The 27,132-nt window shown below is 49.0% G+C and overlaps 1 protein-coding gene across 3 annotated transcripts in view; it reads right to left on the minus strand.

Moving 5' to 3' along the window:
- Positions 1 to 26,214, minus strand: part of LOC144737930 (uncharacterized) — a 98,816-nt gene extending 72,602 nt beyond the window's left edge. For 2 of the 3 annotated variants that reach the window (XM_078620820.1, XM_078620822.1), the window contains exon 1: positions 26,057 to 26,214. The gene's annotated coding sequence lies outside the window, so the exon portion shown is untranslated. Of the gene's footprint in view, positions 1 to 21,034; positions 23,076 to 26,056 lie in introns of those variants that run through there. The other variant, XM_078620821.1, reaches the window with a different exon arrangement.
- Positions 26,215 to 27,132: the final 918 nt, after the last annotated feature.

The raw sequence follows: 27,132 nt of genomic DNA on the forward strand, positions 1-27,132 counted from the left end.
ATTTTTTTGCATATACTTTATTGTTGTCGCTCGCCGCGTTGTACATATTGTTCTTGTTGTGTTGTTGTTGTTGTTGTTGCTTGTGTTACGGGGCACACATGGGGGGGGGTAATAAAAGTTTTTTGTAGCAGCCGGGTCGGCTGCGAGCTATGTGGTAGGGGGTGATGTAGTGGTGGTGTTGACGCGCGCCCGCAGTGAGAGATCACGGGGCGGCGCGGGGTGCGGGGTTGGGCACGCGATGTAGGCGTGGTGTTGACGCGCGCGCCGAGAGGGAGAGAGTACGGGGCGGCGCGGGGTGCGTGGTTGTGCGCGCTGACACAAGGTGGGAAAGAGGATCGTGGGCAGCGCGCAGTGATTGGTCAACTGGAGTGGGTGCTCTCAGCGACGTCCGCATGAAGGACTATAAAGGGGGACGTGCGGGAGCACTCGGGGAGTTGTTAACCAGTCGAAGACCGAAGACGGAGTTCAAGGGGTAGGCCCTGAGACCCCTAGTCCCGCTGTCCTTGTCAGGACCGGGGCCCTGTGTGGCTCGGAGGCGAGACTGTGGGACCCGTAGTCTGACGTCCATGTGGGCCGAGACTGTGGGACCCAGAGTCGAGACGGACACCCCGGCTGGGTGTGTTCCGAGAGGCTACGGGGCGTAAGAGCCCGTGTGGGTGTAGCCGGGGTTACCCTGTGGGTTAAGGCTGGAGTTAGCCACCCGTGTAATATAAGTTGGTGTTAAATAAAGAGTGTGCTACCCGTAAGGTCGTCTCCCGCCAAGTTCCTACATTACACATATATAATTCCCGTGAGGTCTGGGTTAAGCATATTAATTTGATAATGAAAAAATTAACCCGTAAAAACAAAGTTTTTCACTATAAATCCTTTATATGCGTGGCAGCGAACTTAATATAAAGGATTTAAAAATATATTCGCCTGTGGAGGACGCGGGGATCGATCCCGCGACCTTTGGCATGGGAAGCGAGGGCGCTACCAACTGCGCTACTCCGCCACGGCCTCTGGAGGGGTTACGCTCTGGGCTCTTATACTGTGACGTTCAGCCAAAGCCATGAATGAGTTATATTTGAATATATGTAAAATACATTTTTTTTGCCTTAAAATTTTGGGAATTTTTTTTCACGAACATGAATTGTCTCGCACAACGAGTCTGTGTGGAAAATGTCAGCTCGATTGGATCACGGGAAGTGGGTTAAAAAACGACCGAAAGATTTGCACGGTCGTAAGCAAGCAAGCAAGCAAGCACGCAAGCAAGCAAGCACGCAAGCAAGCAAGCGAACTTAATATAAAGTATTTAATTATGGAAGTTCGTATTGAACTCAGAAAACCAGGCTCAATAGGAGAGGGGACAAACAAGCACATGGCCACGCAGATAGAGATGAAGGCCGTTTCACAATGAAACAGACGTTCTAAGGCACACATAAACAAACACCACATCTAGGGGCTAACTCGTATGAGAAGACAGACATGACAATAGACAATTAAGTTGGTCTGTGTTCACAAAAGTCTTGGGATGACTTCCGGAAGGAGTATAATAGGGGTTAGGCTATCAGGTGCCAGGATGTCTGCTGAGCCAAAACCAGGGATGAACTCAGGCTGACCCAATGGATGCACCACGTGTTCAAAGGAGGAAGAAGCTTCGGGCCTTAATGTGTCTTCGGAAACTAATTAACTAAGCTAAGGATTATTATATAAACATCACACAAAATCATACAAACCAGTCTTGCAGAGGCAGACTCGGGATTTGCGGCTAGAAATATAGTCGAGTTCATCTTCTTGGTTCTTTCGGTAAAGTCACGTAGAAGGGAAGTAATAAAATAATAAAAATAAAACATAATAAAATAATTCTCACCACGTTTCGGCCACAACACAAGCAGCCGTCCTCAGGTGAAAACCAGGTCTGTCGAGGCGACAGCGTCTAAATGAAACACCACCACGCTTGGAGCGTCTATTTAAGCTGGGTTGGAAGGGGGGGGGGGGGGAAATGCGCCTTGATAAAAGAATCTGCATATCAAGATGAATTTAGCATATTTATGCGAAATGCAGGAATGCGACTAGTGCTACTTGTGAAATGCGTAGGAGGTGGGCGGGGGGTTTTCAAAGTCATATTATGCCCATGCATTATGCAGGATTAGCAGCATCAAAGGGAGGGGGTAGGGGTAGCATTAATAAAGGGAAGGAATGTTAATAGTAATAATGCAAACTGAGTATCGTTGGAAGTTTTCTTTTATGTTTTTTAAAAACATTTTTTGTAATTTGCAGAGTCAAGGACTTCGATAAGTTGCGTAGTGCCGTAGATGGGCCACGCTTACCAGCAGTGGTAGATGAGGGTGCCCCGTACCGCGAAGGGGGAGGGGGGGGCTGCGGGTTTTCTACGATCCCACACAATGCCACACCTCGATGGGGACCCCAGACAGCTAATCCTCTCGGCGCCACCAACGGGGGGGGGGGGGGGGCTGCGTGGAATCTGCACCCCTCGATGGGCAAAGGGGCTTGAAAGGGGACCTCCCCAGCCGATCGGGACCAGTCGCAGCTCAAGACCCAAGACCAGCCAACTTATGACCCTGGACCCCCTCGCCCCACTTGTCCTTGTAAGGGCCAGGACGCTGTGCGGGCCAGTGGTGGGACTCTGAGACTCCCGGCTCTATGTCCTTGTAAGGGCGAGTTCCGAGGAAGCCAGAGTCTTGACCCGCACCATTGGCTGGGCCTCTCCTAGGGTAATTGTAGCCGGAGAACCCGAGAACCTAGCCAGAGTAGGCTGTGTCCCTAGGCTGTGTCCCTAGGCTGTGTCCCTAGGTTGTGTCCCTAGGCTGTGTCCCTAGGCTGTGTCCCTAGCCTGTGTCCCTAGGCTGTGTCCCTAAGCTGTGTCCCTAGGCTGTGTCCCTAGGCTGTGTCCCTAGGTTGTGTCCCGAGGCTGTAACAGAGTATCAGGACTGTTGGAGTGTGGTATCGTAAGAAAGAAGTTACCTCTACAAATGTCAGGAGTGGCCATGGAGACAAGAAGTAAGCCACGTACCTTCAGTCTTGATGGCAATGTCGATGAGCAAGTGGCGACGGGGCAGCCAACTCCGGCCGACAATGACGCCGCACTGCCTGCTGAGCAGCCGTCCGCTCCACCGGCCATCCCTCCTCCAGCGTCGGGAGCAGCAAAGGAGGAAACGCTGCTTCGTCTCACGGAGCTGCTCCACGCCACCGTCTTCATCCTGAACGACATGCGTCGCTCACAGGCGATGGCGGGAGGTAGAGAAACGGCGAAGTGGCCGCACCAGCACGCCGCCGCTGCCGGCTCCGCCACAAATGTGGGAGATACTTCCGCCGGGGAAGTAGTGGCCGCTGGGATTGACGTCACTTTCGCCTGGGGAGCCATGACCGCTAGGAGCTACGTCACTTCCGGGCCCAGCGGGGTCCAACCAAACAATGCCGCGTCATCAGCGCTGCGACCCTCACCACCAGCTGACAACTCGGTAAGCACTGGGGACGAGGAGCCGGCTTCAACCGTGTCGCCAGGCAACGAACGTGGGGCTCACGTCCAGCAACGCCTGCCAGAACTCAAGGCGTTTTCTGCAGCTGGAGGTGAGTGGGCGGCGTTCGAACGCTGGTTTGTCTCTCATATAGAGACGTCCGGCTGGTCAGTGGCTGAGGCGATCCATGCCCTCCCGGCCATGCTTGACGACGACGTCCCTCGCCGCACTCCTTGCGGTGCCACGGCCGAAGCAAGCCACGCTGACGGATTCCCTTCATCAGATGCGGCTGATTTACGGACCCCCGTCCGAAGCACGTCACCGCTTCGATGCAAGGAAGAAGAAGGCCTCCGAGTCGGCGCTGGGGTACCGCATTGCACTGCTGGCCATGGCGCGGGTTGCCTACCCTCGCATGGATGAAGACGCTGTGGAGTCACTTGTGCTGCAGAAGCTCCTGAGCTGAGCCCGCGAGCTTCGAGTTACCATTCCGGCAGCCGACGACGACGACTTCACGTTGCTACATGCTGCCTGGTGCATCCAAGCACATCTCCAGTGCGAGGGGGACACAACTGTCGCCACCTGCGCAGGCCCACCTGATGCACAAGCATTCGGTGCCTCATCCGGCCTTCATGGCAACAGGAAGTCGCGGATCGTCCAACTGGCGATCCCAGCGGGATCACCACCAGTGGGACCGGCCAACCTCACACTAGGACGAGGCATCCATCATCTGCCACAACTGTGGCCTTCGGGGCCATGTGGTGTCCGGCTGCCGGGTCCCCCGACGCCGGACTTCAGGACCTCCGACCCCGGCACCTCGCTCACCACCGGATCCTCGGCATACCCAGGCAAGTCGCGACACCTCGCACTCTTGGCCCCCGCTTACACCAAGCACGCACCCTCACACCAAACAGGGGGGTCATGCTTCGGAGGAGGGGGATTCAGGCCCATCATTGAGCGACCGGGCGCTCGGACTAGGTCAATGGTCCGAGTTGACCCATAGGGTTGTTGCCGCGGTGGCAGGTTCCTGTGCCATAGTGGGCTCGATCGAGGGGGTTGATGTTCGTATGTTGGTCGACACGGGTGCATCGGCGACCATCAATTCAGACATAATTTATAACATTTTACCCGATACATGTTGTCACTTGCAGCCAGTTGCTGTGCCATGGTTTGCCACAAATGGGGGTTCGTTGGGCATCACGGGACGGATCAATGCCCAGATCCGCATTGCTGACGTCCAATTAGTTGGGCCCATTTTGGTCTCATCAACCCTCGCCGTTCCGTGCCTCCTCGGAACGGATTTCTTGGGGAAGATGCCCATTAAAATTCTCATTAACAAGGGGTGTATTGAGCTCCCCTCCGGCCGACGAATAGCCTTCCTGCCCACACCCACTCAGTTGCACTCCGCATCTATGACGGTGCAGGCGTTGGCGGCCTGTACAACTCACATTCCTCCCGGGTCTCAGATGTTGGTTCCCCTCCAGTTTCGAAACCCCTTGACTATGACGCGTTCATGGAGGGTGCTGTGATCGGGCCTTCGCTTTCAGCTGAGCGGGTGTCGGACCTCGTGTGTGCACAAACACTCGTGCGAATCGACCACGACCCCTTAATCCAGGTTCTTAATGGGGGATTGGAAACGGCCGTTATCCCTCAGGGAATGGTGCTTGCTCATGCGACGCCAGCCCCGTCAGGAGATGTGATCGTGAGTCACGTAGGGGGCGAGTCCTCTTCTGTTGCCAAGCCAGGTCTTGACACAGGATGGCTCGACGCGCTTTGTTCTACTTCTGCCGATTTGTCACCATTACAGCATGCTAAATTACGCACGCTGCTGAGCAATTTCGCCGACGTTTTCAGTCAAGGCAAATTCGACATTGGCTGTACTAAATTGCTTAGCCACCACATTGACACGGGTGATGCCGCTCCAATTCGTCAAAACCCATTCCGGTTGAGCCCGGCTGAGAAGGAACATGTACGGGTGGCCATCAATGATATATTGGCGGCCGATGTAATTGCGCCATCAAATAGCCCATGGGGGGCGCCGATCGTTCTTGTTAAGAAGCACGATGGGAGCTTCCACTTTTGCGTCGACTTCAAGGAAACTTAATACGATTTCTGTGGCCGACGCCTACCCGTTTCTCACGATGGATGAGTCGCTCGATGAATTAGCAGGTGCGCACTACTTCTCCACCTTGGATCTCCTTTCAGGGTTTTGGCAGCTACTCCTTGATGATGCATCCAAACCAAAGACGGCCTTTTGCACACCGCAGGGACTGTTCCAATTCAACAGGCTTCCTATGGGTCTTCACTCGGCCACGGCGACGTTCCATCACCTGATGAAGCTGGTCCTCGCTGGGCTCCAGTGGGATTCTTTCGTAATCTACCTCGACGATGTCATCCTGTCCAGCAAAACTTTTGATGAACACCTCACGCGGTTGAAGGCAGTTTTTCTTAAAATGCGGGCGGCTAACCTCAAATTCAAATGGCAAAAGTGCCACCTCATGAGGGATTCGGTTCGTTACTTGGGCCATATTGTCAGCCGCTCGGGCATTGCCACGGACCCGGAAAAGACAAATTGCGTGTGCTCATGGCCAACTCCTATCTCTGTTGGGGAGGTGCGGAGTTTTATTGGCTTCGCCTCATATTATCGCCGATTTGTTGCGGGATTCGCATCCATCGCGAAGCCCCTCCACGCATGAATGGCCAAAGGCATAAAATTCCATTGGGGGGAGTTAGAACAGGCCTCGTTCAATGCTATCCGAAAAGCACTGGTCAATGCTCCTACCCTGTCTTATCCAGATTTTACCGCTCCGTTCGTTCTGAATACAGACTCCAGCAACACCGGAATTGGAGGGGTGCTGTCGCAAATTGGCAATGGATTGGAGCACGTCATCACCTAAGGCAGCAGGGTGCTGTCGCCAGCAGAGCAACGTTACTGCGTGACACGCCGCAAATTGCTTGCAATCGTTTTTTTCATAAAGCAGTACAGACCCTACCTGTATGGCAGGCATTTCACAGTACACTCTGACCACGCAGCACTACAATACGCCTTGCGAGTGGACCAACCATCTGGACAGCTCTCGCGTTGGCTCGAGATCCTCCAGGACTTTGCGTTCTCTGTCATTTACCAGCAAGGGGATTCAACACGGGAACGCCGACGGGTTGTCACGACTGCCGACCGACGAGCGCTGTGCTTGTTTTCTGGGTGCAGGGCGTTGTAGGCAGCCTGACGGGGTACCGCCCCCATCCCTTGTGGCCGTGGCCAGAGATGGGATCGGGGACCACGGGGCTCCCTCCACGCAAGTTCCGCAGGACGCGTTGCTGGGCCTTGGGTTGGACGACTGGGGACGTCTTCAGATGGAAGACGTCTCCCTCCTTAAATTGAGACGCCGCATTAGGGATGCCGAGGGTCACAGGGGACAGGGGGGCCCCGTATCATTTGTCATCTGGGAAGGCGTCCTTATGCATTGGGATGGGGGGTCCCAATCCCACACGTTGGTGGTGCCCACCTCCCTGCGAGGGCGGCTTGTGGGGGAAACCCACAATCGCCTCTTGCACTTGGGCGTTCAGAAATTACTAGATAAAATCCAATTGGAATTTTTCTGACCAGGCATGGCAAACGATGTGGCTGACCTTGTACAAGGTTGCACCGAAGGTGCATGACGGAAACCACCTTCTAGGCCATCTTGCCCGCCGTTCCAATTCATTAAGGTTTCCCGGGTCAATGAGATCGTCGCATTGGATATTTTGGGTCCGTTTCTCGCTACTCCTTGGGGTAATAAGTACCTTTTGGTTGGGGTGGAATATTTTACCCGATGAGCCATGGCCTGGCCACTCCCTCACCAGTCTGCTGTAGCCATTACGGAGGCCTTTTTCCAGGGCTACGTCCTGGATAAGGGTGCTCCCGAACGGCTGCTGACCGACCAAGGGAAACATTTCTCTTCCACCCTGTTGCGAGATGTGTGCAACCTGCTAGGGACACACACAATTCGCACCTCGCCATATAACCCCCAGACTGACGGTATGGTCGAGCGATTACATAGGACAGTTACCTCCATGCTAAGCCACCAGGTGTCTGAGTCACAGACTGATTGGGATCTCCACATACCTGGTGTCTTGGCCGCCTATAGAATGGCGCCCCATGCTGCCACGGGGTACTCGCCATTCTACCTTATGTATGGTAGGGAGGTTTGCCCCCCAATCGACGTACAATTGCGCATTAAACAGCCCGCACCTAGGGCTAAGATTGCCGACCACATCCGTGTGAATGTGCGTCGTCTCGTGGATGCCCGGGAGGCTGCTCAAAATAATTCGGAAGCCCGTCAGCTTACCAACGAGCGGTTGTGGAACCTCCGCACGTCCCCCACCACGTTTGGGCAGAAGGGGACTGCGCCTGGCTCCACTGCCCGCAGGTACCATTGGCTACTTCCTTAAAACTGCTTAAGCCTTGGAGAAGCCCGGTTGTTATTATTCACGTTCTCCGCCCGCAGTGTGTCAGGATCCAGCATGGCAAGCACCGTTGGTTCGTGCACCCATCACGCCTAAAATCTTACATTCAACCCTACACACCTCCTTCACTTCTCGGGGGCTGAGAGTGCGACATGTCGGACGAGCCGCGCCGCGACGATGCTGGTTCTAACTCTCGGGCAGGTCCCGCTGTCCCGCCCTCAGGTGCCTCTGGAGTGAAGCCCGCCACGGCCGACCCAGCGGGAACAAGCTTGCCCACGGGATCAGCGACCCAGGACACAAGCGCAACAGTGGGTCATCGGTCCCCTCCCGCCTCCGTCGCGGCCAATGGACCTGCCACTCGGACTCGCTCCAAACTCAAACGATTTTCATGACCCCCGCCCACAAACTCTTGTCCCAACTCGCCGCCACTCACCTTGCCATCATGTATAGTGGGCGGTTGGGGCGTGCGTTCGTCCTGCATATAGGTGTTTATACAGTGTCGTTCTGCATTGGTGGCCTGGGGTTTTTTATGCGTGACCACAGGAGGGGGAGATACGCTTTCTTCTAATTTTTTTGGTCCATCCATTCAGTCATTGACACACGCATACACTCATTCTGCTGGTTAACACATTTTATTGTACCATTGTATTTTTGACAGCCGGGTTGGCTGGAGGCTACGTAGAGGGGGGTAATGTCGTGCCGTAGATGGGCCACGCTTACCGGCAGTGGTAGACGAGGTCCATCTGCAAGGGTGCCCCGTACCCCCAAGGGGGGGGGGGCTGTGGGGGATCTACAATCCCACGCAACGCCACCCCTCGATGGGCAAAGGGGCATAAAAGGGGACCTCCCCTGCCGATCGGGACCAGTCGCAGCTCAAGACCCAATACCAGCCAGCTTAGGACCCTGGACCCCCTCGCCCCGCTAGTCCTTCTAAGGGCCAGGACGCTGTGCGGGCCAGTGGTGGGACTCTGGGACTCCCGACTCTACATCCTTGTAAGGGCGAGTTCCGAGGAAGCCAGAGTCTAGACCCGCACCTTGGCTGGGTGAGGTCAGGTAGCCTCCCCTAGGGTAATTATAGCTGGAGGACCCGAGAGCGTAGCCAGAGTAGGCTGTGTCCCTAGGCTGTGTCCCTAGGGTGTGTCCCTAGGCTGTGTCCCTAGGCTGTAACAGAGTATCAGGACTGTTGGAGTGTAGTATTGTAAGAAAGAAGTTACCTCTACAAGTGTATCCGGAACCCATTACAGTTGTACTAAGAGGTGTGATAAGTTCCATGGTTGAGGAAAATTGTTCATACATTTATTTTAGCAAGAGATCGTATACAGTATTCCTCATGCTATTGTTCTGCGATGGTAATTTCTATATAATACCGTACTTAGCTAGAGGTGTCAGGGAATTGTTGGCAAAACGCCCATGGTGGCATAAAGCTACTTTCCCAAGTGGAGATTTGAGTTATACACCAATACCGAGTGTGGATGAAATATTGTTCAAGCTATAGGCTGGAAGAGTTGTTTGTTGTTAAGTCAACCTCACAAAGTATGAGGTGTAGAGAGGCCGGGAGTGTGAGCAGAGTCATGGGCAGGCTGCTGCATCGCGTGAGACCTCTGGGAGGGAGAAACAACAGGAGCTCGTGAACCAAGTGTGATGCCGCCGCCACGAAGCCGTTCAGCAGGCGCCCCATCTACGACCTCGCCACCACCAAGCGACAGAGCCGACCCCGCGTCCCCCTCACCTCACCTCACATGAACACACCCGCACGCATTTCCCCCCCCCCCCCGCATAGAGCTCCGAGGGGAGGTCACCTGACCGACCGGTTTTTATCTGAGAAGCCCTTATCGGGATTAACTTTCACGGTTTCCGGCGACCAGGGAATTGAACGACCTCCCCCGACGCTACTTTGCAACGTGGCGCTGCGACCGGCCTTAAGATGGTATGGTCGCGGCGAAGGGCATTCGCCCACCGCGGTTGAAACGCATCCCCCCACACACACCCCCACGGGTCGACGAGACAGGCAGAGGAGGGACGGGGCGGCATAGTTTAGCGTGCCAAAGCGGGCTCGAGTGCGTAGGTGCCATTGTTAGGGAAGTTAAAGGATAGGGCTGGAATTGCAAATAATCAGAGAGGCGACTCGGGCGCATAGTGCGCAATTGATGGGGCAGGTGGTGGAGACATGCGGAGGCTCCGCGCTTAACTTCCACAGCAGGCCGTTGTGATGGACGCCGCTGCATAATGTGCATGACCAAGGCGCCATGCATGAGAAAGGGATTAATTAGAATTAACGCCACACACGGAGCGCATCTGATTAGCATAGCAAGGGCACCCGGAACCGCCGCACGCGCGCTGACGGGCACGCGCCCATTGTTAAAGAAAAACTGGGAGGGAGCCGCCACCACGCTCGGAGCAGCGTCCCTTTGATGTAGGAAGGATAAAAAGGGGGTGCAAAGGGGAGATCGGGCTCTCTTGCTCCAGGATCAGGCCACGAGACGCTCTCCAGCCCAGCGACCCGGACGTCCGTGCGACGCATCGAGGTACGCTGCGAGTACGGGATCAACGGACCGCCGTGGGCACCTAACTGTGAGTAAGAAGGTGAATTAGGATCATAAGCAGATAAATCGGGTATAGGCATAAAGGTATCAGCGTAGGCCTGCCTCGTCGATTCAGACTGATTTAACAACAAGTCCCAGGTAGCAGACAATACATCATTAATAGCTGATCGTGGCCTCGTGTGATCTCGTTGAGAGGTGTGAACGTGTGTGGTGCTGTGTACACAGTGGTTCGCCACCTGAGTGAGCGCTGCGCGGAGCTGCGCGTGTGGGTGCGCGTGTGTTCACTACGTGTATGATACAGGTGCACGATCACAACGTGAGTGTTCAGTGGTGAGTGAGTGCCGTGGGGAGCTGTGTGCGTGAGTGCGCGTACGTTCGCTACGTTTCAGATACGGGTGCGCATTGGTAACGTGGTTATTCGACGTGGAGGCGAGTGCCGCACCGGGCTGTAGACGGGCACACGCTCGCAGCGTGCGAGAGCTGTACGTAGCGGTGTAAAGAGGGGGAGTATGGCGTTTGATTGATGATGCTGTGCGCACGTATGCTTGCAGCATGGGAGCGCTGCGTGAGGCCGTATGGGTAGGGGCGTCGCGTTCGAAGGCTGGTGAAACCCTAGCGGGTATTAGGGTGGTGGGGTAACGCAAACGGAATAGGGGATGCTGGCGGGGGAGACCCCGGGGGCCAACGGCCCCCACACAAGCACTACCAAAAGGCTGCTGCCAGGCAACGTGCTGTGCTTGCGTTGCTTCAACATGCTCCAGCTGCAGAACGAGCCTGGCGTGCAGACAACCTGAGCACTCAGAGCATCAGATAACGGCTGACTGGCAGAGGGCTGACTCGAGCGCCGCGAGCAGACTTCAGCTGTGGATCGCGCATGATGCACAGACAACCCTGCGAATGAGCACCGATCAGCATGACCACGAGCACTCCAGCTGTGGACCAAGCCTGCCGTTCTACACATTGTTGTGGGACTGGAGGTATTTTCGGATTGAAGAAAGGAGACAGAAGATGGAACATTAACTTTACACTCACCATCTTTAATTGTACCTTGTAGAGCTTGTGGGCCAAGAAGAATATCAACTTACATATGTAGTGACATCGGGGATGTCACTGTATGGTGACAGCACCGGGTGGGTTGCTGTGTGAGGCCGGCATGAATATAGCATGGCGTGCGATGTACAGTCATCGCACACACCCCGTGAGTGGGTGTAGCACCAGCCCTAGCGGGGCTTGGTGTGCGCTGGGATAGCGCAGGCACCAAACACAGTGTGCAGCACGTGCTCCCACAAGGGGGTGTGGGAGTGTGTCAGCTCAAGGGCAGGGTTACCCCGGGCCATGGCATTCTGGTTGACCCCGGAGACACGTGATCCGGAGTGTCCACAGAGAGGCCCCCAGGTGGGATGGGGGGGCTAGGGGGTGGTCACGTGTCCGGGGAGAGCTCTCTAGAGTCTAGACGGATCGAGAGGGAGCTCGAAGGCAGGCGGGGTCTGGGTGGAGCCAGCCCTGATCCAGGAGGATATAAGGTGCGTCCCTGAGTGTTGCTGCTTTCAACCAAGCTGGAAAATCTACGTTTAAAGCTGGAAGCTCTACGAGACATCAACACGTGGCCGGGGCCCGAGTGAGGGTCCGACCCTTCGTAGCTATAACTCCAACGTATAGAGTAGTTAGCTGGGTGGTCACCACCCTAGGCTGTATCTGGTAAAGGGGCAGTTACCCCTTTGTGTTAACGTGTTGGATTTAATCATGTTTTACCTCCAAAAAAGAGTATTGTCTGCGAATCAGTTGGACTCACTACACATGCATTACACGTCATAACAAACGAAATGTGTATTGTCGCTCTAGCATGATACATTAGATGGGCTTTTTATCACGTGATCGTGAGATCCAATTGTTGATGCTTTCTAACCATTTGATACCATCTTCTTGGTTCTTTCGGTAAAGTTACGTAGAGTGGAAATAATAAAAAAATAATAAAAATAAAACATAATAAAATAATTCTCACGACGTTTCTGCCACAACACAAGCAGCCGTCCTCAGGTGGAGAACAGGTCTGTCGAGAAGACAGAGTCTGAATGACACACCCCAGGCTTGGAGTGTCTATTTAAGCTGGGATGGAGGGGGGAAGAGCGCCTTGACAAAGTAATTTGCATATCAAGAGGAATTTAGCATCAATATGCTAAGTTCCTCTTGATATGCAGAGGAATTTTGCATAAAGTCCTTTAAATTAGGGTCCAAGTGCTTTTTTCCTAACTCGTGCATCATCTAAATTGTGAGAACTGTATCCTGTCGTGAGATGTGCATTCTGAGACCTGAGATAATTACATATAATTCATGAAGCGAGAATCATTGCTATTATCAAGATTGATAAGACATACCTCTAAAAAACGAGAGATTCAATAACAATAAGAAGAACTTGTGATAACTTTATGCATAAGCGCATCATAATCATATGCATATGTAGTGACATAAAATTAGCTATGTAGCAACTTCGCGCTGGCTGCTGGCGGGGAAGGGGATCTGCGGCTTACAGCAGCCCTGATGTCAGCAGGCCAGGTGATACACCAGAGGGGAGAAATCTGGGGGAAAGGTTACAGAAGGGGCACGTGGGGGGAGCCCGGGAACCCGATAGTAGGTTCTAGAAAGGGGGCGTGTCCGGAGCAGAGCGGGGCCACACTGGGAGCATAAGAGGGAGCCCTGAGCAAGAGCTCGGGGCTGTTGTTTGGAGTGAGATCTCGATCGTGCTGTTGAAGATCATCGCCTTCGTCGCTGTTGTCTTCACTCGATATTATGCTGCTAGACGGTAGTTGGCTGTCTCGGTTCAGATCCGTCAGTGTTAGATGGCTAGCATTGGGTATAGGCTAGCAACCCACGTAGATTCTAGATTTGAAGTTTCCCTAACTCGTGCATCACGAGTTAGACAAGCCCACACAGATTCCCACCACCATCTGGCACAAAAGAATTATCTCATCAAAACACTATACCATAGGGCCCACTGCATCTCCGACCAACACCACCTGGCCAGTGAATTGGAACATGTACATCTGGCCCTCAAGATGAACGGATACTTGGACCGTGCTATCTGCCAAGCTGTTTCTCCCACCGTGGAGAAACAACCCCCTGAGACTCCGATCAAAATCATTACGTTGCCATACATAGCAGGGGTTCATACTCTTAGTTCTATCGGTAAAGTAACGTAGGTAAACATTTTAATTTTCATTTTTTACCTACGTGACTTTACCGAAAGAACTAAGAGTATGAATCATTGCAGTCACGAAAGCTTCAAATCTAGAATTAATAGCAGGGGTTACCAAAAATATGTCCAAAATTCTAGACAAACACAAGATCAAGGTCCGATTCAGTACAGTACACAAGATCCGTGATCTGATCCCATCCGTAAAGGATGTCATTCCTGACTTTCAGTACCCTGGTGTCTACAAACTGAGTTGCACCTGTGGTGATTGTTATATTGGGGAAACAAAACGACATATTTCTGACCGCATTCGCGAGCACAGTCTGATTTGAAACACGGCAGGATTAATTCTTCGGCCATAGCTGACCACTGTTATAATACTGCTGGTTCTCATGACATTGTGTTCTCCAACACCAAGGTACTCTGCAAGCCTCCTGGATACTACCAAAGATTTGTCCATGAAGCCATCCAGATCTACAAACATAGACATAACTTAAAGCGAGAGGATGGATTCAAATTGAGCAATCATTGGAATTTTGTAATTAACCAAATGATGTAATTAACTTTAGCTGCCGTGCAGTTCACTGCTAGACAGCCAGTTTATATTTATTTTCATATTCATATCCATATTCCCAGTCTTCTACTCCCAGCTTTACTCACTACCATCACCATTGCCACACGTTGTTTTTTAGCTTGGACATTTCTAATTTACCCCCCTGGCAGCATAACAAAAGGCTGCTTAATCTTAACTTTCTTATTTACTTCTGCCCCCTGCATCAGAAAGCTTCAGTTTGAACTCCATGCGTTGCCTCCCAGCGCCCCCTCCCCCCGTGCTTCACAACGTTGCCTCCCATTCCACAGCCCGCCCACACACTCACCATGGCCCCTCCCCTACCTCCATCCCCCGCGACTATATAAATCCTCGTCACAGCCATCTCTTAGACACACTTAAGGGGATGTGCTTTCGCTACGTTGTCCCCACCTGAAGAAGGAAGCTTGTGTTGCGCCCGAAACGTCGTGATTTAATTTAGTTCTTTTCATTTTTTTTATATTCTACCTACGTGACTTTACCGAAAAAAACAAAGAATATCAACCCACGTAGAGTTGTGTATAAACGAGCAACAAAATAGTGTGTATCAGCGTAGGGTGTGTATTGTGCAAAAGGGTTATTGGTTAAATAAAAGAAGTGCCTCCAAGTCTTAGCAAGTGGGGTCTCCGAGTTAAGTCACTACACATATATGGGGTTCATTAAGTAGTTTTTTTTAATAATCGCAATACTTTTTCATGAACAACCCCAATTTTTACTTACACTCAAACACATATTTAATTACCTGTATATTTCATAACATTAACAATACACAATTAAAATGTTTAGCAAATTTAATTATTTTCACATTTTAATAGTTTTAATCATTTTATTTTTATTGTATTCTTTAATTTATCACAATATATACAACATAATGGGGTTGGCTCATCCGGGATCTCCTGCAGGCAATTTAAGCATGAAATCGGAAATGAACCACTGTTGTGTTAACCAAAGTGTTTTAAACGGACGTTGTGGTACCTAATAGTAAATGTGTTTAATATACATATACTTGGTCGGATTACCAGAGTAGTTAATGTCATAACTAAGATACATGAATTAAGATACTTTTCTTGAGTCGATCTAACTGTACCCTGTGATAGTAAACGCTTTTAAAATACGCACTCTGAGTCGGATTACCAGAATAGCTTATGTCACACATGAGATGCTAAAATTAAGATAATACCCTTCAGTCGATTGACTGTCCCTTACAGTAAAAATTACGTATGATAGCGGAATTCTGGGTCGGATAACCAGACGAATGGTTTTGGGTCTGAGGACCGGACATCTCATATTTTCAGGGAATCAGGGGAAGAGGAATATTGGGAATTCGTATTTAAACGTACGGGTCGATCTGATAAAGAGCAGACGAGGCAAAGAGCCTAGCGGGATAAACCATGACCACATCAACACATATGGCAGGGACGACTCGCGAGAGACATATACTAGAAAAGCATTGCCGGCATAACACATATGACAGTGACGACTCACAAGAGCGACGTAAATTATGTAAGTCATGGGACCAACACAAAACGCACAGCAAGCATGAATCAAAAAGCTCACTTATCTCAATAAGAGGTTTTTGGGTTAGATTGCGTAAATATATAAATGTGTCGTTGAAACCCGCCACCACCCGACATAACCAACTAGTAAGGGTTGTCACGTAAACAGAACGTGGTCAATTCGTCACTAGGACAGCACACCGGTGTGTTGGAGAGCCAAGCCACAACATTTACAAACTGAGTACGACGTTTCGCCAGTAATTACAACTAGCTTCATCAGGCGACAGCCAGATTGTGGAGATTTGAGGAGAAGTCTTACTGTTTGGTTCAAATATAGAGACATGTTAACCAACCTTCTGCGCTCTTGCACAATGTGTGTTGGGGGGGGGATTACTGAGGAAACGTACATTATTCATGTGCATTATGCGAGCCCTTTGAACTTGGCCTTCCTGTCCTATAGAAGTGTAATGCGAGCAAGGATTGAGGGGGGCGGAGTCTGGGTCACGTGAGGAGAGGGAGGAGTTAGGGTCACGTGGGGGAGAGGATTTAGGGAGAGAACTGGAAGGGATCGGGGAGTTGAGACGGAGTGGAAACGGGAGGAGGCCACGCTGGGCAGTACCGAGAGGGTGGCGCGATCGCCACGTGTTGGGAGACCACGGCACCGTCGGCCATCGGCGTCCGGGGCACAGAGGAGCTAGCGGAGTGTGGGAGGCTAGCCGGGAGTGAGGAGGAGCGGAACAGCAGTGTGGCTGCAGAGCATAGCGGTGGTGTGGCTGCAGAGCGGAGCGGCGGTGTGGCTGCAGAGCGGAGCGGCGGTGTGGCTGCGGAGTGCTCGACGGAGGGAACGCGGGCCTGAGCGAGGACGCCGTGGGAGCGAGATTTACACGAACCCAAATAAAGGACAATGGAGATCGACACTGTGAAAGAGTCCTTTATTACAGAAGTACGCTGCCCTTTGTAGGCATGCATTTAAATAATGTATGATTTGATGATTCGCTTCCACGCAACACGTATATCACTTGATAGGCACAGGGAATATGTTAAGCACAAGATCCGCATCAGTATTAAGTCGCCTGACAAGCACAAGCCAAAGAGACAACACACACCACCTCTAGACAAAGGCAATGTGATAAACCGAGAATGCATACTGGACACAGGTCACGGGACAGACATGAATCACCAGAGGAATGTGGACCATGCTATCGGCATAACATACACAACAAGTTATTTTTAAGAGTTGGAAACAGCTCGGGTGATAGCTCCTCTCACATTGACCAACCTTCACAAGACTCCATAAATAGGACAACTCTTAAACTGATGGATAAAGCTCTCGTAAGAATTCCATATTTTGACCCACACAATAAGAGCCGTGACCTATACACCCATATCTCAACAGTAGATGAGGCCAAAATCAGAGGTCTAAGGAAGTTAGAAGTCGCTACCACACGCGATTATAAGTGATTGTAAACTCCTGAGCCAAGCGGTGATTAAAAGGTTGGGGAATATTAAACTCTGTTTAAGGGGCTTAATGCTGCTAAGACGATGACTCAGTATGTAGATGAGGATCCACGAGATTACCTCCTGTGGTTCAAAAGAGCGTATTACTCAGGTGATGTTGCTCATTTCCATGAGGATGACATAGTGTTTAAGGTGATGTTTTTTCAATCCTTGAGTCCAGATATTACAGAAGTTATGGGACTGCTATTGGACTCAGAGACAACCTCCTTATGCCACATTAAGAAAGAGGCTCATACGGCCTGGCTATATAGAAGCAAGAGCCATATCCCGGGCAGAATACACATGGCCACCAGAGATAATGAACTCCACCATCTTGAGGGAAGTGAAATTCCCAAAAGCAGTTACAGCACCCTACAAGTGAGCCGTAGAATGCCCCAGGTGGCATCACAATACAGACAGAGACAGGCACCCATGAACTAATGACAGAATTACACACACAGCTATGAAGGTAACAATCCTGCTAGGGGGTGGCACACACATCTAATGGGACCACAGGGCACACAACCAGGTGATTTGGGGAATAGCAGGGTGTGGGTAAGTCGGGGAATCATACCATGACCCCATGCCACAACCCACTCATGGACAAACACAAATCTGGCCCACCCCCATTGACACCCCACCAGCTATAAGAGATGATCAACCATCAACCAGCGACAACAACAGGTTCGCTTACTCTAACAGGATGAAAGGAACACCCCCGGAGGTAGAGGGAGCAACCATGTCAACAGTAAAAACCAATACACCCACGCAATTCGTACCAGAATGGTATAAGGAATAAAGAGTTGGGGAGGAATACATCTTGTTCTACAGCGATCCAAAATTTGGCACAAGCGCTTGATGAATCATACAAATAAATTGGGAATGAGCTGCCATTGAAAACACTGCCAACTGCCTTCACGACTGAAATGGAGAATGAGGACATTGACATACAACTCTTGTTTCAAAATGACAGCGCCCTTGGAAAACATCTGCAGGCTGCTAGTGGCAGGGCAAACCATGGGGATTACAATAATTGGCAAACCCTAGATGAATAGGGTACCAATTCAAATACTGTGGTGGAGAACGCAAGCATCACCCCAGCAATTGACACAGCTAAAGAACGTAAAAAAACATGACTGCCTTGATGTGTGACCAAACAGTGGATGACGACAAACAGCAGTGGGTAAAACCGGATTGCCAGCATGACGCAAAACACATGACCCACACCTCACGCAACACACACAGAACATGCTGAGCATGAGTCAAGAGGAACATACCACACCTGGTACACACACACAGCGCATAGTGAGCATAATTTGAGAGAAACATACCTAATCTGACACAGAGACCGTACAGTGAGCGCAATTACTGCATATCTAGTAGGCTAACTGAACGAGTGGCCCATTGTCGCTGGATTGGATGATTTTACTTTGGAAAGGGCGGATACATGCTCTAAGGGAAGTAGGCATCTGCCTTTTGATGGAAATTGGGTGATGACATGTTTATGATGGATGTAGATGAGTGTGCTAAAATAGAGGAATGTAAGCTCAATGCCGTATCCGGAATTGTGTTGGGATCCAGTCCAATCAAAAGCACAAGTGGGGGGGACCTAACTGGGCCCAAAATAAAAAAAAATTGCCGATTTTAGAACAAAAAGTCGTGGTGTGCACCGAATCTTGCTATGTGCGACACAACTTCACCCCGCGCATTCCGACATGGAAAGAGAATGGCATAGATAAGGTGCCGTCCATAAATGACGTCACGCGATTTTGGACGATTTTTGCTTCCCCCCCCCCCGTCGTCACACGGCGTCACAAAAAGTCAGACTCCCCCCTCAGATATGATGTCACAAAGCTCTGCCCCCCCCAAAAAAAAAAATTTAAACATGCTTCAAATCGCTTTAAACTATTGTCATTGTAGTGCATATTTAATGTGGCGCTGCACTCTGATGTTGTAGGAGAAAACATTTATTAAAAAGTCTATTTAATTAAGTAGAACGTGTTGTCTATATTTATTTAAAGTTGCGCATTTTTACGTGACGTCACATTTCTCAACCCCACCCCCCCATCGTCACACATCGTCACAAATGTCTGATCCCCCCGCTCCCCTTGGTGCGTGACGTAATTTATGGACGACCCCTAAATACAAAACGAACAAGTAAACCATTGGCAGTTGATCAAAGCCATAAAGACGATGATTCAGGAAAATTGTGGGTAAAGGTCAAAGGTTACTTTAAGGTCCTTTGCAAACATAAATTGGGCATTGACCAGGAAAATGCCCTAACAAAACAATGAAGTTTGAGGGACAGCCAGGATGTCTGATTTCAGAACCTGGGATGAACTCAGGCTGACCTAATGGATGCACCACGTGTGCAAGAGGTGGGGGGAGCTTCGCGCCTTAATGTGACTTAGGGAATTAATCAAGTAAGCTATACATGATCATATAAACAGCACACACCATCATACGAACCAGTCCTGCAGAAGCAGACTCCGGGATTTGCCCTCGTGACTGGCAGTAGAGTTGAGTTTTTGATAGTTTCGCTGAAAACGTTATTTTACGTTTTATTTATATTTTGATTCACTTGCAGAGTCAAGCACTGCAATAAGTAGTACTCAGAGGTGTGATAAAATAGTTGTTGATAATAGTTGCTGGTGGCAAGGGACCTTATACAGCATTCCTCATGCTATTGTTCTATACAGTGGCGGCTGGTGATATTTATTTTTGGGGGGGGCGCATTTTTTTATTTTATTGAGGGGGGCAAATAAATATAAAGCAGTACCAAAAACCATTTTGAATACTTGAATATAAATTTTGATGATCTTTATTTACATTTCAGACCAAAAAAAAAGTACCAAAAAGCATGTTTCCTACTTGAACATAAATGTTTCTCTTTTATATACATTTCAGACCAAAGTACCAAAAAGCATGTTTCCTACTTGAACATAAATTTTGCTCTTCTTTCTTTCTGGCCAGCAAATTTCTCAACTACTCTCTGATTAAAGTCAGTCATCTCCGTAACAAGTCTCTTTTCCATGGACAGCAATGCCAGTGCATTCAGCCTCTCCTGGGTCATGGTGTTTCTGAGAAAAGTTTTTATTCGTTTCAAGGTTGAGAAGCACCTCTCAGCTTCAGCCGTGGTCATGGGTGTGGTAATGATAACTTTTAGGAGAGTCACAGTTTCGGAAAAGACTTCTTCGAGATTATTCTCCATAAACAGCTGGAATAGGTCCACAGCACCACGGCAGGCTCTGAACTCTTCCTTGCTGTAGATGAGACTGAGCTCCGTCTTCAGCTTGCTTCCACTGAGCATCGGGTACGCTTTCATGGTGCTGCTCAATGCATCTTCAGGAAAGGTATCCTTGTACTCATCAAACCTGTCCCCCTGCAACAAGGTGGCACAGACAAGGTGGTCTGTGAAGGAGAAACGCTCCCTAGTGTGTCCCAGGATTGTGTCACAGACCTATAGAGATAATTAAACAAATAGATATATAAATGTAAGGTAGTAGCCTGGAGTAGACCACTAATTGTCACAGTTGCAATTACTTTCAAAAGAAAAATAGAGCCATTTGAGTTTTTGTCCCATACAAGACTGTAGTTTTTGGTGGCTTCAAATTTCATTTGATCATTTATTTTTATGTTGCCAATTTATTATTTTTGGGATGCTATTGTATATTAAAATTAAGATTTTTGTTAGGATTTATACCAAACTAAAAATGTTTTCTTGAGTCTGTAGAATATGATATGTAGGCAGGACATCTCTGCAGCACAACAATAATGTAAAATGGTATTTTGACTGATTTCTATAACAAACTCACCTCTGCTGCAATCCTTTCACGGTCTTCCGAACTGAGCGCCCGGCGCCTCTTTGTTGGACGAGAACCACTGCTTTGCTCACCAATGGAGTGGAGAGAGTTTTTGCAAAGGACAAAGATAATTTATTATAATTTTGGCAAAGGATAAAGAGAGTTAAAAATGAAAGAGAAAGCAAATAATGATCATATTACAGGAATAAAGTTACCTGATCTTTTGTATTTCTTGTTGGAACTGTTGGATGCTCACTTTGATATGGACTGAATCAATGTTCTTTTTCTGGAGCTTGGCATAGAGGAAGTCTACATGTGGCATGATGTGGTGATAAAGTTCCAGAAAGAACTTAAAATCCTCATCCTCCAATAGCATGGCCAGGGCTCCTGCTTCTCTGACAGTATTGGGGTCGAAGTCACCTGAGTCTTGTATGCTCTCAAAACAGTGAATGAGATCCTCTCTGTGCTCAAAAACAGTATTAATGGCACGGCTATGAAAGTTCCATCTGATGTTGCTGGATCTTGGCAGTCTATGGGCAACCACTTTATCCAGAAAACATGTCCGCTTGGGTGACTTAGAAAAAAAGCTGGCAAATCCACCAATGTTAGAAAAAAATATTCTCGTCTTGGATATGTGAGACATGGCCTGTTGCATTATCAGGTTGAGCTGATGTGCGTAGCAGTGGATGTAGTGGGCATTTGGGTACACATCTTGTATTTTTCTCTGAACACCTGCAGTGGCACCCCTCATCACGCTGGCCCCATCATATGCCTGGCAGATGAGCTTACTTTTCTGATCCTTAGGAAGGATAGAAGCAAGACGCTCTTTTAGTGCAGTAGCAATGGACTCAGCTGTAGCTGACTGCAGAGGGATAAACTCAAAAAATCTTTCCTGCACGTTATTGTTGTCGTCGATGAAGCGCAGCACAGGCACAAGTTGGGACTGTGTGGCAATATCTGTTGTTTCATCTGCCTGGATTGATAAAAAACTACTTGTCTGGACTTCTTTGATTATTTCTTCTCTTGTAACAGACAACATACAGTCCAGTAGCTCGTTCTGTATAGTTTTCGACGTTCCCTTAAATACAGTAGCACTGTCAAGGTGCTCTTTCAATGCTCCATCAAGAGAGGCAACAAAATCCACCAACCCGCGAAATATACCGGGGTTATCTGAGCTCTCACTCTCATCATGGCCACGTAACGCCAACTCAAATGCTCCACAAAATTTCACACAGTCTATTATCCTAGACAGTATGTGTCAATTTTTTGTCACCTCTTCGTTGTGCCTTCTAATGCCAATCCTGTAGCCTTCATCTAGTTGTTCAGCAATGCTAACTCTGCCCAAAAACGTTAGTTTCATGCTATTATCAATATGGCTGCGGCTACTTTCATGACGTTTGCATTTGTCAGAGAGATGTTTGAGGTCTCTTACCCCCGTCGTTGTCCACAAAACTTCAGTGCCGACACTTTGAAATAAAAGACAGGGAAAACAAAAAAGAGAATTGCTAACATCACATCCAGCCAGCCACCTCCGTTTCTCATAACAAGCGCGGGTGAAGCTTCGTGTGTAGCTTCGTCCTCTGTCACTGGCCTGCTGCTGGATTTGTAAATCGGGTTGGTCCGGTCCGAGATCCTTTATCTTTTTTATTTCTTCCAGCGAAAGCCTTGTGAAAGGGTTTTTTTGTAAATAAATTACAGAATTTGGATGAACTGCTGCCATTGTTTACACAAAACATTTGATCAGCCTAGCAAGTGTCGAAGTGGTGTCGCCTGCGCACTCGCAGTAGTGGCCCAGAGCGTAAAGTTGAATGACAGGTGACGAGAACCAATCAGATTGGATAAAATAACATGTATCCAATTCTGATTGGCCAGGGACGCAACGACTTGCGCCCTGAGGAGAATCTTTAAGAAACCAATTAGAGACCAGCTTCAGGTCACATGCTGTCCGAAAATTTGAAGTCTCACATAGACATCTATTTGTCCGGCGTCCCGCATGAAACACATTGAAAAACATAGAAAATAGTTGACCGATTAAAGCCAGTTTTTATTAAATGCTGATGCTTTTCATACTACCAGCCGGCACATCGTATGAAAAAAATATTTTATTTATGTATTTTTATATAATTTTTGTATATGTATATTTCTTGAATCTTGATGGGGGCGGCGCCCCAGCGCCCTCTATTGACAAGCCGCCACTGGATATAATACTTTACTTATCTAAGGTTTCAGGGAATTGTTAGCAAAACGCTTGCGGTGGCAAAAAACTACTTTCCAAAACCGAGTGTGCATGAAATATTATCCAAGCTATAGACTGGAACAGTTCCGTTTGTTCTCAATTCAACCTAACATGGTATGAGGTGTAGATAGGTGAAGAGTCTGAGCAGATCACGAGCAGACTGCTGTACCACTACACATTCTCTACTGCTGTACCACTACACATTCTCTACTGCTGTACCACTGCACCTTCTCCACTGCAATACCACTACACCTTCTCCACTGCTGTACCACTCCACCTTCTCTACTGCTTTACCAATACACCTTCTCCACTGCTGTACCACTACACCTTCTCTACTGCTGTACCACTTCACCTTCTCTAATGCTGTACCACTACACCTTCTCTACTGCTGTACCACTTCACCTTCTCTAATGCTGTACCACTACACCTTCTCTACTGCTGTACCACTACACCTTTTCTACTGCTGTACCACTACACCTCTGAGTGGTTACTCGGCGCTTCAGCCGTTCTCGTGCAATGCGCGACTTCTATCGAGCGCAGCTTCGCAAGCACGGGGGTGGCGCTCGCTACTCGGCTAACGCGAGCAGCAGGGCTGTCCCCGGCTCTCTGGGCCTTCTGGGCGCTCTCTGGGCTCCGGAGCACCGAATCTCATCCTCCTCCCCTCCCCTTCTGCTGTTTCTCCTCTTACGTAGCCCACTGCTATAATCAGTTTGAATGAACCAGTGTGTAATAATAATAAACAATATTTATTATCGGATGTATCTCATCTCTCGCTTGCGAGACAATCGAGAGCTTGCAGTTAAAACCAGGCCTCAACTGCTTGGCCATCAACCCACGCTCATTTTTGGGAGACAAGAGTAGTTTATGTGTGGTTGGCCTTGAGTTGCGAACCTCGTAAATGTAATTGGGCCTCCCCAGCTTGGCCATCAATCTAATGAAGTGCTCTGGAGTAAGGGTCTCTGGGACATTATGAACCACCCTCCAGAACTTCCTACAAGGTTATAATTGTTACATAGCTCTTAATTAAATTGTCTATCCACGGTTCCAACTTTCCATAACAAAATAATATATATGCAAACTGAAACAACCATTAACTAATCAACTATCACTGTCATTGCTATTAAAGTACAATATTATTGAGACAATGAAAGTGTAATCTTTATTGGCACTAAATCTTGTTTTGTTATAAGCGTATACCCACGACAGCACTTCACTGAAAATTTAGCAACCCGAGTTTGATTCCTACTCACTGCCAACAGGAGTGATTAATATCTGACTCGTACTCGGACACCCTTTGAACGACTCAGCCTTAAATAATTATCGGGTCTGTGTAAACATCATAATTGGGGATACAAAGACGGCCAAGCATCGTCTCGGCCACAGCATCAATTCATAGTACGCACTAATAGCACTTGCCCCAACAATATGTGAGGCTATACAGGGGATCTTTGTAATTTGTGTGTACGTACAGGTGCGTGCAAGCATTTGTGTTTGCGTGTGTGCGTGGTATATTCCTGTCTGTGTAGGTATTTGTTTATCAGGGTGAAACGAAACTTGTCTCACCACTTCCCTGCCATTTCCACACATGGCCAGAACAAGGTGAAACAAGGTGAACCATTTTGTTCTGAACTAAGTACAAATATCCATTGCTGTCCCGTAATTATATTCCCCCGTGTCTACTCTCTCCGAATTAACAACCCCCTTACTGACGTCGCGGTGAAGTAAGGTCACATTACTCCCCACAGCGCACACGGTGTGAGGAAGTCCGCATAGAGCAGTGGACTGACAAAAAGGATGGCACATGTATATCCTTAATACACACAGTACATAATCCTCTTCATATCTACACATTCTCCACTGCTGTACAACTGCACCCACTCCACTGCTGTACCATTCACCCACTCTACTGCTGTACCACTACACCTTCTCTACTGCTGTACCACTACACATTCTCTACTGCTGTACCACTGCACCTTCTCCACTGCAATACCACTACACCTTCTCCACTGCTGTACCACTCCACCTTCTCTACTGCTGTACCACTACACCTTCTCCACTGCTGTACCACTCCACCTTCTCTACTGCTGTACCACTCCACCTTCTCTACTGCTGTACCACTACACCTTTTCCACTGCTGTACCACTACACCTTCTCCACTGCTGTACCACTCCACCTTCTCTACTGCTGTACCACTACACCTTCTCCACTGCTGTACCACTACACCTTCTCTACTGCTGTACCACTACACCTTCTCCACTGCTGTACCACTACACCTTCTCCACTGCTGTACCACTACACCTTCTACACTGCTGTACCACTATACCTTCTCTACTGCTGTACCACTACACCTTCTCCACTGCTGTACCACTACACCTTCTCTACTGCTGTACCACTACACCTTCTCTACTGCTGTACCACTATACATTCTCTACTGCTGTACCACTACACCTTCTCCACTGCTGTACCACTACACCTTCTCTACTGCTGTACCACTACACCTTCTCTACTGCTGTACCACTACACCTTCTCCACTGCTCTACCACTACACGCATTCCACTTCTGTGGAGAAGGTATTGTCGTATTACATATGCACACATCCTTTATTCAACCACTTGAAATGTGCTTCTATACAAATAAATAACATGTGCTGACCCCAAGCCACTCCAACGCGTGTCGTACTGTGAACATAAAACGTAACATTAACCATCATCAGCCATGAGCGATCAACTGCTGGATGAAGGCTTCCCAAAGCCGTCACCATCTCTCACGGATCTGCGATGCGAGAATCCTCCCAGTACCTGCACACGGGATGAGTTCATCGCTCCATCTCCTCTCAGACGCGTCCGTTCCTGGTTACTTCACGTACTGTGGAGTTGTACGGCGCTGACCACTCAGAGACCCTCGCATTGCAGAACGCTGCTGCTGTGTCGAGAGGCTGAAACCTCTCCCCTTCTCACGGTTGAACCGGTTCTGTGCGGTTCTTGTCCCCCACATTGTATGGGGGTGATGTTGAGTGCCGATGGGGTGAGAAAATATTTTTTAATTAATATTCTCCGAAGCTCATGGCTATTTTGATTCACGTATGATGCAACGTTACTTTAATCTATGATCTATATCTTCACAGAGGTTCCTTTAACATCTGGCAGTCCACCAGAGTTTGCTTGTAGTGAATCAGTCTGTTGAAAGTATTCACTCGCAAAAGGTCAATGCTGAAAATCATTACTGTTCGTGTGTTCATTTCATCTATAGAATCAGAATCTGTATTTAAATTGCAGGAGGAATCCAATGAGCCATGAAGCGCTATTTCATAGATGTCCAGTCGGGGCAGGTCAGCAAGTTACAAAACATTGCAAATAAAAAGGATAGGAATGAAAAAAATATGGAAAAGGGAAGAAAGTCAATACACGTAAATAAATACAAATATATAAAGAATATGATTACAAATTGCACACATGCATATCTAGTGAGCGACTTCCAAGGCACGACGCTGAAGTGCCGAAATGCACTTCAGCGCCGAAATGCACTTCAGCGCGTAGGCAAGATCATCTCTGACAGACCCCATTGAAACTCCATGGAGGGTTCATTTTGTCTCGCATACATGAAGAAAAATGGCGAAAATCCAGTGGAAGCATGGGGAGCCATCCTCTATGCTGCCAGGACTTCCGGAACATGCAGATCCCAATCGGTTTGAGCCACACTGACCACCTGGCAGAGCATGGATATCAGGGTTCTATGCAGGCATTCCACCATATCGTCCGTTTGGGGATGGTATGGTGCCGTCCTCATTTTACTAGTGCCCAGTGCATCACAAACTTTGCGTAGCAGCTTCGATTAAAAATTCTGCCCCTGAACAATGAGAAGGTACTCGGGGGCC

This window comes from Lampetra planeri, chromosome 75, assembly GCF_965212315.1.
Source record: "Lampetra planeri chromosome 75, kcLamPlan1.2.h2, whole genome shotgun sequence".
Lineage (NCBI taxonomy): Eukaryota > Metazoa > Chordata > Hyperoartia > Petromyzontiformes > Petromyzontidae > Lampetra > Lampetra planeri.